The sequence below is a fragment of the Triticum urartu genome, chromosome 7A, assembly GCF_056163025.1.
Source record: "Triticum urartu cultivar PI428250 chromosome 7A, HENAU_Tu73, whole genome shotgun sequence".
In the NCBI taxonomy this organism is placed as follows: domain Eukaryota; kingdom Viridiplantae; phylum Streptophyta; class Magnoliopsida; order Poales; family Poaceae; genus Triticum; species Triticum urartu.
The window spans coordinates 29,270,560-29,284,391 of record NC_141879.1 but is presented as its reverse complement, the minus strand read 5'-3'; the positions used below and the strand labels follow the sequence as shown (position 1 = coordinate 29,284,391).

Here is a 13,832-nt window from a genome sequence, read left to right as displayed (position 1 = left end):
TAGTGACTAAGGCTAGTCATAGTGGAGAGTAACTTAGACTAGTGTCATGCATATGACACTAATCTTTATTACTACCTTTATAATGCAAAATAACATATAAGTAGTATCATAGATGATAACATTTATTACATTATAGACTCATTTTACTTTAGGTTGCGTTATGTTACAGTAACATATTATGTTACTCCAAACACATCTCTCCTCATTAACTATATGCCACATAAGCAAACTTGTCTTGAAATGCGCTATGTTACTTGCTAAGTTACTTCCACTATGACCAGCCTAAGTGTTCTCTACTCAAGTCTTTATGTTTTAAAAAGTCAAGTATAACCATTAATTGGTCCTTGGTAGTTAATCATCATAAATAAATATAGTACATGCATCGCTCAAACCGAAGCCCTAATAATGTCAGCACTCAACCTTTTTTTAGAAAAGGAGGATGTACCCCGGCCTCTGCATCTGGACGATGCGTGCAGCCATTTTATTAATTATTCGCAAAGACCATACAAGTTGATACATCAATAAGCCTAAAGCCACCATCTTGGCAACGCTGTTGTTACTCCTATCCGTTTGATGAAGGTGTGCCGAATGTCTAGGCCTAATACCAAACAGACATCGCACTAAAGTCTAACATCTAAAGCTGGATGCCCCATCCAGGCCACTACCTGGATTGGGTCACACACCGGTCTGGCACACTCCCAGTGAGCACCACACGCTGCGAGGGTTGTCACCTCCATCTTCCATCGATCCATCCTCAGAACAGAACTGATGCACCGACCTTGCCAGGCCTCTCTGTTATCGACACCACCATGACGCCAGACGTTTCCTCCTTCTACGCGAGTCCATCTCCGCGCATCAGACGCCTAATCTCCACTGCGCCATGCTGCCGAGATCCGATGCCATCAATGCGTAAGCTGAAGCACCGCTCCACCAAAGAAACCTTCCACTGGTCCCTCGGCATGTGTACACCTCCAAGGATGACGCCCCCAAGAGGGAAACGACACCAGAGCATTGCTGTCATATGATCTACTGATCTAGGGTTTCCCCCGGAGGTAGCATAGTGTGGCCATGAACTTCTCCACGGCGATGCCTTTAAGAAGGGAACGACGCAGACAGCGCCGCCACCGCCGGCCTTGGCAGCTAGCTAAGAGCAGGTTTTCACCCGGATCTGTTCGAAGAGACTCCCTCAAGCATGTCGTGCACGGTCTGCCTCCATCTGTGTCAGGGCCTGGACGAAAGGATCCAGGCTGCCGCTGCCTGACCGACCGTGGCACCACCACGATACCTACAGCCGATGCCACCATCAGCCCACGTGCTGAGCCGCAACACCGCGCCATACCAGATCCGGCGCACAGCACGCCGGCTGAGCCCAAATCTCACCCCCACCACCTGCGCCAGCAGTGGCCCGCGAGGACCCAGATCGGGCCCGCACAGGCGGCCAAGATCGCGTCCGCATGCCTGCGACAGATCTCCCATCGTGGAGACGCCGCGCCATGCGCCAGCGACCACCGCTGCCATGATCGAGGACGCCGCCGTGAATACGAGCTCCGGACAGTCACCAGCCGCCTGAGATCTCTCCATCAAAAGAGCAGCCGACGAGGGGCACGAGCCCCCCCCCCCCCCCGGCTCCATGCAGGCTTTGCCTGCCGGAGGCTACCGGCGATGGCGAGGGGGTGGATGGGATGGGTGGGGTGAGGAGAGGCCGGGGGGAGTTCGCCGCCCGTGTCGCCCCGGTGAGGGAGCGGCGCGGGGGCAGATGGAATCGTGTCAGCACTCAACTTGATCATACATTATTTGGTGTACATTACAGGGTAAGACCAGATCTATCTGATAGCCAACTTGTTCATCATTTGATCTTATCTTGACCCACCCGGTTGATAAAACCCAGTAATGACTTGGATCGGACTGTTTGGTGCTTGGCCATTTCGTTCTTATCTTACTCTCAAGTTGGAATTAATAATTTCTGTAAGCATTGTTAGGCCTAGATCCATCTCGATCGATGGGTGAAAGGGTGACTTCACAAAGTGACGCAACATACAAGTTCAGTCTTTATTATGTCCCTGTGTAAGACTTTGAACGCTTAAAAGTCTAGTTCCGTCTTCTCTTTCCCAAGGACAGGTCTCTTAGATTCACTGTTTTTTAGGTGTTCAATTTACACCATGGTGACCATTGCAATCTTAACAGCATAGAAAATTTGTGGAGGTGGGGCCTCCCAGCTGATTTTGCATTTCCTTCACTTCACAATGCTGATATTGTACCGGCCCAGTGAAAGGCACACCATACCAAAGTTGCGACGGTACTTCTTCTCTTGCCGGTTCGTTTGGTTTGATGAGTTTTGCCATGGAGCATTCAGACAGTGAATGCCACAATGAACATCAACTAAATTGCATCTTAAATTGAACCCATGGATTGCCTCTCTTTCATGAAAATTAATGATGTAAGTACACTGGCTTTAGCCTTATCATGTACTAGAAGGGTTGGGCGCGCTTTGTTGCATCCTTGGTGTTGATGAGATTCTGAAAAGAAATACTCATTTTGTTTTAAAATATAAGGTGTATTACTTTTTTTGAAAAGCCCAACCTATTTAAGTTTGATCAAATTTATGAAGAAATATATCAACATTCGTAATATCAAATTGGTGTTATGAGATTCGTAATGAAATGAATTTTCATAATTTTTTGGCTTAATATTATGGGTGTCGGTATTTTTGGCTCTAAACTTGTCAAAGTTAAAAAAAATGACTTTCCACAGAACTAATACCCCTTGTATTTTGAAACAGGTGGAATATTAGTTTGGCGGGTGGGGGAGATGATGGAGTGTGTTGTATGTTTATTTATAATTCGGTTATTTGATGGGCCATTCATGATGTGATTCTATGTTATGCACTAATCAACTCATATTTTTGTGGGTAAATTTCTGCGTCGGTGGCTATATGTACTATATTGGTGCTATAGTATCATCGCATGGTGGCACTTCTTTTTTGTAGGTGGTAAGAGGATGCACAGGGTTGATATGTTTTTCTAGCCGGTTGGTGTTGATTGATTTGAAAACTTGTTGGCCCGATCAAAATCATAAACCAAATTCAAAATTGAATATCTCAATTGAATAAAAGAGCTTCAAAATTAAGGAATATGGTGAATGAAAATAATTAAATGAGAGAGCTTCTTGAGAAATTATTGACCAGATGAAAATCAGGTGATCAAGTTTTGAATTGAAGACCTCAATTAATTGCGAGGACTTAAAAATTCAGAAGCATAATATATAGTATAAAAAATTGAATAAGAGCTTTGAGAAATTGTTGATCAAAATCGGGTGACTCAATTTCAGTCGGACACCATAATTAATTGTGAGGGCTTTTACTCCTAAGTAGCATACTGATACACTAGATTCTTGCCCAGATTTTTCAACACACTTGGGTGACTCGAGTCTCGACCATGACCAACGCATGCCGGTCACCTCATCAATCCTCGCACCATACGCATGCCGGGCCCATCGATTGGGGCCATCACCCAACCTTTTTTCTTCTTCTTTTTTCATCTTCGAAATTTGTGTATAGTACATCGGTCCGTTAACCAGGTCAAGATCTAACTCTAACAGTAACGCCAAACTGGAGACTGCAGAGCGGCCCTAAAAAAATGGAGAGCAGAGACTGCGGCAGGGGCAAGCAGACGGGCCGCGGGCGAGGCTTAGGGTAGAAGAACCCCTCCTCCCGGCAGCACGGCGACAGGACCTCCCTGCCCGGCAGGCGGCGGCGACGGCGAGGTAAGCTAGGGAGCTCTTGTATATATCCATGCCCCTTTGTCTCGTTCGTAGGACGTGGGCGACGATTTAAACTTACTACCAGTAGATCTGCGCCAGATTAAGCTCCTAATTTATTACTCTCTGTATGTATCCACGGCCTCGACCTTAGTTAAGCATTCGCAGCTTGAGCCAGCGTTAGCCAAGGGGAACTATTCTGTTTTCTCGATTGATGTTGCTTCCACTCACATGGCGAAACGTGTCCAGTGGCTACCATGGGACCAAACCAGATACTGACTAGTTTATCATCTACTGGAATCAAATACCATCGGTAAATTTGATAAAGCACACGGTTAGCCATGCCTGTGGCACAGGTTTTCATCAAGAGATAAAAGAAAATGACGCACATTTTAGTATTCATTAGTGACCACTGTACGTCCGTGAACAATGAACAAATTAAGTTCAGCATCTTGAGTTGCTTATTACTCTGTACCGTTTTCCCTGTTAACCGTGCCTGCCAGCACCACCATCATGTTTAATTAATCCCATGGACCCCAATTTGTCAGTTAGTAACAATGATTCCAGTGGTGACAGATAGTATGCTACAGGGGCGGAGTTGGAGCAGTTGTTACTCGATGCACCACTTTAACAAGGGATAAATTTTTTAAGCAATGATGTATTGCATAAAAGGTGTATTACATTACTTCTAGCACACATTATTGAATATAATCGAAAGAGATTTTTAAACACAAAATGTAGCTATCAAAATGCTTACAATGATGATAAAACAAGGGACAAAATTACTTGAAAAGGATGTCTTGCATTTCCAAATTCCAACGTACATTGTCAGACAAGAAAGTTCGGTAACCTGCAAGATACAAATAGAATTAAACTTACTAGTAGAACATAATAAACTGCCCAAATAAAATTACTTAGATGGCTAAAAATCTAAAAATTACCTTTAACGTTATATTCCTTTGAGCCATGAAATAATCAACCACTTGAGCATTGGTGACATTTTTCATTTATTTTTTCTCCACAAAACAAATAACATCATCACTCAAACTTTCTTCATTGAGGCGATTGCGCAAGCAAGTTTTGACCAGTTTTATAGCTGAACGAGGAGTGACCCTGATGCACTGCTCTTGGGCCACCCTGATGCACTGGGCCTTTTTAATATACTAGCAAAAATGCCCGTGCGTTGCAACGGGTGCATATTTCTTTCATCTGTCGTTGCTGAAAAAAAAAATTCACCTGTCAATATTTATTGTGCAATATATATATATATATATACCTTGAGGATCCTTATGCACGTCAAGCAATATTGTACTTTTCTTTTACAGTTAATCATTGGATGCTACTGGATTAATCGAGAGGTAGAATATACTTGAAAAGTGAAGTTGCAAGCATAACTTGCTCCTCCTTCTATTTGATTCATATATGCACCACTTAGTTGGAGGATATGGCTTTGCTTGGAGCAGAGAGCTAAACTCAAGATAAAAACTGAAGAGAGAAGTGCATATTTCAACCCCGAACTTTTGGACTAGTCTAATTTACAACCCTGAACTCCAATACCGTCTAAACTACAACTCCCAACTCTCAAAACCGGCCAGTATTCAACCCTCCCCTCTTTGTTGACCGGTTTTGACCTGGTTGACCGGTTTTGACCAGTCAACAGGTCCAGTCAGCATGCCACATCAGCAAAAAATGCAAAATTTCCAAGGAAACAACTTGTAAAATCAAAAAAAATACAGGAAAAGAAATAAGAAATCCAATTTCTGAAAAACACGGAAAATAAAAAAACGAATTTCCAAAAAAAATCCAAAAAAAACCCAAAAACTCACATTCCAGGAAAAAAATATTTCCAGAAAAAATCATTTTTTATTTTCCCTAGCTTTTTTCACGAACAATTTTTTCGGAATTTTGCTTTTTTATATTTTTTCCCTAATCTTACAGATTTTTATTTACTTTTTCTTGAAATTTTGAAAAAAAAATCTGACGTGGCATGCTGATTGGACCCGTTGACTAGTCAAAACTGGTCACCCCAGGTCAAAACCGGTCAACAGAAAGGGGAGGGTTGAATCCTGCCCGATTTTGAGACTTGGGAGTTGTAATTTAGACGGTATTAAAGTTCGGGGTTGTAAATTAAATTAGGGCAAGAGTTCAGGGTTGAAATATGCACTTCTCTCAAAACTAAATAAGAGACATAGCATCATACAACTTCCTAAAAAAATCTGCCTTTCTAGAAAAATAGCAACCGCTTGCTGTGCAAGTATCCGCAGTTCTAACTCATCTAGGGCCAAGGAAGGATACATAGCACCAGTCCCTACTCGTGAGGCGGCGCACCGGCGGGGTTCTCGACTGTGGTGGTGTTTTTTGTTTTGTTTTCCGAGCAACTGTGGCAGTGTGTGAGTGCTGACTGCGGAGACACATTCCTTTATGTACGAGGACTGGGTTGGAGCGTGGAGGAGATACGAAAATCACAACAAATTGCAACAAACTGAAAGTCTGCAAGTACGTACATTATCGTCCTAGATAAATCTAGTAATGTGTAGTGTGTTGTCATGAATAAATACAAATATTTATTGAAGAACCTACCGCGAGCCTTTTTTTTAACAGAACGTATATAAATCATGGATTTAACCAGGTGGATAAAGTCATTGTCACCATCCCAAAAGGTTAAACCACCGTTGCGTTTGGCATGGGTAGCAAGCTCGTGGGTTCCCAAGTTGCACTCACGATGAACCTTCTTATTTTGGGAGCCTTCAGACGCCCGGCTAGCAATCCTAGCTCACCTGACCATAAACATCCCACTATCTCAATCACGTTGGTAGCTCTTTCATTTAAATTCATCAGCATGGTACCACAATCGTCTCAGCCAGGACAGGCCCAGGTATATGGTGCGTATTTGGTTGAATCCCTGTAACAGTGCAGCCACTTCTGTTTCTTATGCCTCTGTGCAGTTTTCCAGACATCGCTCGCAAGATAAAAGAACCATGCGTGGACGATAATCTCTTACAATGGCCCCATTAGTTCCTTGTCCCGTTGCCGCCATAAAAGAACCATCCACGTTCAGTTTAATCAAGTTGTCACTTGGAACAATGCATGCATGTTTCAGTTTCGCCGTTGAACTCTCAGGCGGAGGGTTTACCCTGACTATAGTGGCCTTCCCTTTTTATGAGAATCATTGGGCACTTGATTCATTAAACGACGCAGCTACTGTCGTCTTCCCTTGAACGATGTCGCTCCTAATAGGCCATGCTCACCATATATGAATCAAAATTGTAGAACGGGGAAGCCATAAACTACAATAGAATCAACCTTCAGACCCGTAAATTACTAAACATTACACTTAATATAGAAAAAATAAAGTATAAAGAGTAAATAAGAAAACATAGTATTCTGTCTGGTTAGTTGTCTTCAACACATTGTCTCACTATAAGAATCCCACATTATACAGAGTGCACCCATAAATTTCCTGGTCATCTCATGCTACCAAGATAAATAAAAACAATAAACTGAACTCATCTACTCCGGTTTCAGTCCATATGTTTCGTCTGGTTAGTTGTCTTCAATACATTGTCTCACTATAAGGATCCCACATTATACAAGAGTGCACCGATAAACATTCCTGGTCATCCCATGCTACCAAGATAAAAAAAAAACAATAAACTGAACTCATCTACTCCGGTTCCAGTCCATAGGTTTCTAGTATTCTCAAGATCTCTTCTAAGTACAAATTGTCATAACCGCGCCTCTAGTTTCAGTTAAACAAATGGTCCTAAAAAATTCTCAAACTGTAGGAGAACTCCATAAACACATTAGCACAAATAAGGGTTCATATCCAACCAGTTGATCAGAAGTCCATTTCAAAGTAAAAAATCCAAGGTTGCAAATTGATGATGGTATGATTCTGAAAGAGAGAAAAAAAATAAATCCATATCTACTTGCTCCAGTTTTAAAGTTGGAGCGCTATTATTGGCATCAGGTTTGCCTAGCTAGCATTCTGTAGCTTAAACAGAGATACGGTCGTAAGCTGAAAAACATGGAACCCAAACTATATAACTTAATCTGGTTCCCCTCCATACGTTTCAGTTCAGCCGGGTGGCTTTTCCCTTCTTTTTTTTAGAAATGGAGGAGGACCCCGGCCTGCATCTGGACGATGCATGCAGTCACTTTATTAATTATTCACAGAAGACCTTACAAAGTCATACAAAAGTAAGACTAAAGCCACCGTCTAGGCAACATCTGTCGCTGCTCCTATCCAGTTTTGAATTGAAGACCTCAATTAATTGCGAGGACTTAAAAATTAGGAAGCATAGTGTATAGTATAAAAAAATTGAATAAGAGCTTTGAGAAATTGTTGATCAAAATCGGATGACCCAATTTCAGTCGGACACCACAATTAATTGTGAGGGCTTTTACTCCTAAGTAGCGTACTGATACACTAGATTCTTGCCCAGATTTTTCAACACACTTGGGTGACTCGAGTCTCGACCACGACCAACGCATGCCGGTCACCTCATCAATCCTCGCACCAGACGCATGCCGGGCCCATCGATTTGGGCCATCACCCAACCTTTTTTCTTCTTCTTTTTTCACCCCCGAAATTTGTGTATAGTACATCGGTCCGTTAACCCGGTCAAGATCTAACTCTAACAGTAACGCCAAACTGGAGACTGCAGAGCGGCCCTAAAAAAATAGAGAGCAGAGACTGCGGCAGGGGCAAGCAGACGGCTTCGCCGCGGGCGAGGCTTAGGGTAGAAGAACCCCTCCTCCCGGTGGCGCGGCGACAGGACCTCCCTGCCCGGCAGGCCGCGGCGACGGCGAGGTAAGCTAGGGAGCCCTTGTATATATCCATGCCCCTTTGTCTCGTTCGTAGGACGTGAGCGACGATTTAAACTTACTACCAGTAGATCTGCCCCAGATTAAGCTCCCAATTTATTACTCTCTGTATGTATCCACGGCCTTGACCTTAGTTAAGCTGCATTGCCATCTCGAGCCAGTGTTAGCCAAGGGGAATTATTCTATTTACTCGATTGATGGTGCTTCCACTGACATGACAAAACGTGTCCAGTGTCCACCATGGGACCAAACCGGATGCTAAACTAGTTTATCTACTGGAATCAAATACCATCGCTAAATTCCATAAAGCACACGGTTAACCATGCCAGTGGCACAGCTTTTCAAGAGACAAAAAAATGATGCACATTTTTGCATCGTTTTCCCTATTAACCGTGTCTGCCACCACCGCTATCATTTTTAATTATTCTCATGGACCCCAAGTTGTCTACTGAGTAACTTCTAACTTCTTCTTTGAATCCATGTTTGCCAGAGGTTTTACCACTCCAGATGTATTGCTGCCCTTGATTGCATGTTATCTCTCTCTAATGTTTTGTGTAAATTGCCCGTCATGCAAGATACATAGGCGAACAATGCTTATGCCATAATAGTCATGTATGGCTGGGTGTTTTGCTTTTGTTCTAGATAATCATGTGAGCTCCAAGGAAGTCGCAGTGGACTTGCTTAGCTCAAACATTTTTTTGCTGTATTGGTTGGCTGATTAGTGGTGGGCCTCTATAGCTCAATCAGGATCCGTGGGGCCCATAAACTCAAAATATTAGTGAACTATCTTTTACATTGGTTCCGGAAACAGTTATATGCCAGAGCGTACTTGTTTGTGTAGGCCAAGTCAAAGTTTTCATCATGTTACAGTTAACAACATATATTGGATGGATCACTCTCTGCGGTGTATCTAATACTAAAACGTGATTTGGTACATCCGTATTTAGGCAAATCTAAAACAAGAATTTTGGGACGGAGGGAGTACTTTTTACCTAGTTTTGATTCTAAAAGGAATGTTCATTTTCTCCCGCAGGTTTCTTTGTTTGTTGTTAGTGCATCACAGGGAAAATGGTAAGCAGGGCAGGGGGCGAACCCACAAACGAGCAAGTGGTTGCAAACACTTATGCAAACATGGGCACTGAAATGAACCAGCTCTACACCAAGATCACGGAGCTGGAAATGGAAGTCAGTGAGCACTCTCTTGTGCTTGGCGCCATAGAGCCCCTGGACCCCATGAGGCGGTGCTACAGAATGATTGGTGGAGTCTTGGTTGAAAGGACCATCAAGGAAGTGCTGCCCGCGGTGCACCGGAACAAGGAGGGCCTTGAAGAGGTGGTGGCTCGCATGAAGGAGGCTCTGGAGATGAAGAAGAAAGAGATGACCGAGTTTGAGCTCAAGTACAAGATCAGGAACCGGAAGGGGGGCGAAAGCGGTGCCGAGGAAGGCAGCATGAAGGAAGCCTCTGCTCAGCGTGTTCTTGTTGGCCCTGCAGGCCAGTACAGCAGAACGACGGGACAAAAAGGAGACTTTTGCATAGTTGTTTATCAAAGGCAGATTGCTATGTACCAACCTGACTGACTGTTTCCGAGCGCGGTATTTTGTCATGCTGCACTTATGATGGTAGTCTCGAATCCTCATGTGTAAAACTAGAGATTATGCTATATGCTGGTAACTGCAGATTTTGCGCAGGTTGTGGCATGACTCGCACAGCTTTGGTCGTGTTTGTGGTTTTGTGCTTGAGAAATTTTTCATGTTTTGTTTAAGATAAATTTCATAGAAATTTTACCGCAATGAAATGTTAGGCAATATCAAATGTTTCGATCTGTTGTTTAAATAAATAAATGACAAGATCGATGATTTTTTCTAGATCAGAGTTGAACAGGACCTGATAAGACTTTCCATGTAATAAGCCGTATACCGCCAAGTGGAGGAGGATAGGCTAGCAATTGGAATGATGCAGATAAAGGTGAAGCCAAGTCATCTGAGCAGCAACAAGAGGTACTTGCATTGCTTGTTACCTTGGGAGTAGCCAGCAAGGACAACTGAAACTGCTCATGAAACGTGCAGAAGATCCTCTGCTTTCTCAACACAGAACCAAAAGAGTCCACAGATGAACTAACAGAGGCCACCGATAAACCAACAGAGATCAGTGGTAAACCTGACAAACCGTGCAAGGATAAACCTATTGATGATCTCTTCAATTGACGAGGACCTGAAACTACTGGGGAACAGGAAAAAAGTATGTTTGTTTTCTGAATTTAGTTACAGTTTAAAAATATGTGGTACAAGGTTCTCGTTTCTGTTAGAAAATACTAATCCATATAACAATCTATGCAACTGATTAGATTTAGCCACATGTGGTAAAAAAGAAATTCTTGGTGCGTCCTTAAGTAAATAAATATATTTATTTTTAAGATCAAAGCATGGAATGTATATTCGTAGCTCCTAATTAGCTGTTTTGCTGGATCCTACGTACATTTCTTGACACTGTTTTTTCCTGAACCACAACCACACGGAAGAAGGTTGAATTAGTTCAGACTTAGGGATGCTCATAACGTCCTGCCTTCCTCCACATCCTTTGCCCATATCAGTATTTCAGCCTCTTCATAACTAGTTTCAGAGGTTAACCCTAGCTTAACTATTTGTTCAATGGTACTTGATTAGTGGTTACCACATTTCTTAGTTAGGTGAAAAGTCTTGTGAGGATTCAGCTAATATGCATTTTAGGCACTATTTTTAATTAACGTGGCGCTGAGGCTGTCGATTCAAAATCAGAATCTTCCATACTGCATGACCGTTTCTTCTAGAAACAACTCCCTAATATAAGAAAATGATAAAACAGTGTTAGACCCATATATTTTTCTCGTTTGCCTCACTCTTGTTTATGTACTCCCTCTGTCCCAAATTTCTTGTCTTAAATTTGTCTAGATACGGATGTATCTAATACTAAAATGTGACTTGATACATCCGTATCTAGACAAATCTAAGACAAGAATTTTGGGACGGAGGGAGTACAACTTATCTGATGAAAACCATCGTACTTCAAACAAAGGCATTTTGTAAGCGTTGATCCGGTTGCAACGGTGGCATCCTCATTCAAATGCAGAAAGGAGATGGAGACCCTGGTTCATTTGAGATTGTACATATCATGATGTCTTTGGCTGCTTCAACTCGCAAACATATGTTCAGGTTCACAATTGATGTTATTGCAATCTATCATTCCTTGTTCCCAGTAAGTCTCGTATTTCAAGATATGATTTATGTGCTCATATAGAGTGTGTAGTTATTCTCTTGCTTATAGATTTTCATCTGAATGTACTCTAGGTTTATTCTGAGGGTGTTGCCTGCTGAAGTGGAATGTTAGGCTTTATAAGAGGAAATAAAAAGAGCCACTAGTCGACTTGTTGGAAATTACTCACCAAAGAATCTCCTTCAGGACATGAGCTAAATTGTTAGTTGTTTGTTGGATGATCTGATAAAAGAATATAGCGCAAGGCACTAAGGATGAGGATTTGTGGCACCGAGGTGCTCCACCCACTGATATCCACGCCTCACATTACACTGATATCCACGCCTCACATTACTTTAGGCAGATCATGTCATTGAATGCTGAAATCATTTTACAATTCAGAGATACGCCCCGGATACATCATCTAAATACCAAGAACTAGTGGGTCCATCTTTAAATGACTCGTGTCAGTAGCTGCATTTATGAAGTGGTGTGGGGGTGCTGCAGCGAAAACCTGCTGTGAACCACGGAAGTTTTGGGGTGAGAACCAGGTTACGATTATAAATTCCACGCAGTAAATGCAGAACAGTTAGGCGTTTTGGAATTTTTAGCATTATGCATCAGACATTGACATTCAGAGACTTATTTGTGTTCCCCTAGCAATTCCTTCCATGAATTTCAGGGCAGGGGCGGAGCCAGGATTTAGGCATAGGGGGGCCAAACGGCGACGAAGCCAGCAAATATTATGACTCGCATACTGCCCAATAGTTTATACTCAAGTATCATTCGCATGAAACTTAGCTTGGACACATAAGCAGGGGCGGAGCCAGGATTTAGGCATAGGGGGGCCAAACGGCGACGAAGCCAGCAAATATTATGCCTCGCATACTGCCCAATAGTTTATACTCAAGTATCATTCGCATGAAACTTAGCTTGGACACATAAGTTTTCTTTTTGGCAGCTGGAGCGTGTGTAGTGATAGCTAATATTGGTCAATAATTCCACATACGCGCCAAAAAGACGAAGTTGATAATCAAATTACTATAAAATACGAGATGAAACGACATGCTAATAAACATTGTCATATGGAAATTTAAGATATACGAACAAAAATAATCATGTATTATCACATGGTTGGCTTTTAACTTGCATTTATATATGTTTGAATGAGAAATCATCACTGGTTGTATAGGAAATTTTATCGTTTAGTTAGCAAAAATTGATCAAGGTTGCTAGAATACATACCTAGAGAACCAAATCCGCCCCTCCTGATCCCCTTTGCCCCTTTGCTGCTAGGTCCAAGTAGATCGGCTAGTCATCATTGGCGGGCATATGCCACAACCATAATTGTTTACGGATGCTCGGCCAAGCTTTCAAACTATTGCGGGTGCCTCGGCTAGTTCGTTGGCCATAGCATGAAGAATTGGTGGGTGAAGCGACCCGCGTCACCGTATGAATCACATCTTTAGATCAAAGACTAGAAGCAGGCTCTTTCGCAAAAAAGAAGAAGACCAGAAGCAGGCTACGAAGGCATAGGACAGTAGGGCTCAGCGCTATATGCTCGCACACGCTAGTCACAGAGATTTGTTTTTTGGACGCGTCTAGTGGGCAATCGTTTGCCCGCTAGTGCCCCCTGGCAGCCTCCCCTATTAGGCATGTTTCGGTCCCCCCTCAATACAGATTTGGAAAGTAAAGGGACGACCGTCTCCCATGTCCCCCCTTCCACCCAGCTTCTCTCCTCTCAACTGCCCCTGCGCCCATTGGCCCCTCCCTCCTTTCTTCTTCTCTCCCCACCTGTCCCCACGCCCTTCTTCTTTTCTTCTCCCACATGCAAAAGGAGGACGGGGGCAGTGAATCCACCCCATCGAAAGGACCTGCAATGGTTATGCCATTAGAGCTTAAAAATTGAACATATTGATCTACAAATTTACAGCCAAAAGAGAGAACAAGAGAGAAAAGTGTGATCTCTTCTCACCTTTGTTCATCGTGGGTGCAAACTTTTCTCCCATTGCGTTTTCCC

At 42.9% G+C, this 13,832-nt stretch overlaps 1 pseudogene; it reads left to right on the top strand.

Moving 5' to 3' along the window:
• Positions 1–9,624: 9,624 nt before the first annotated feature.
• Positions 9,625–10,161, top strand: LOC125518174 (prefoldin subunit 2 pseudogene; annotated as a pseudogene).
• Positions 10,162–13,832: the final 3,671 nt, after the last annotated feature.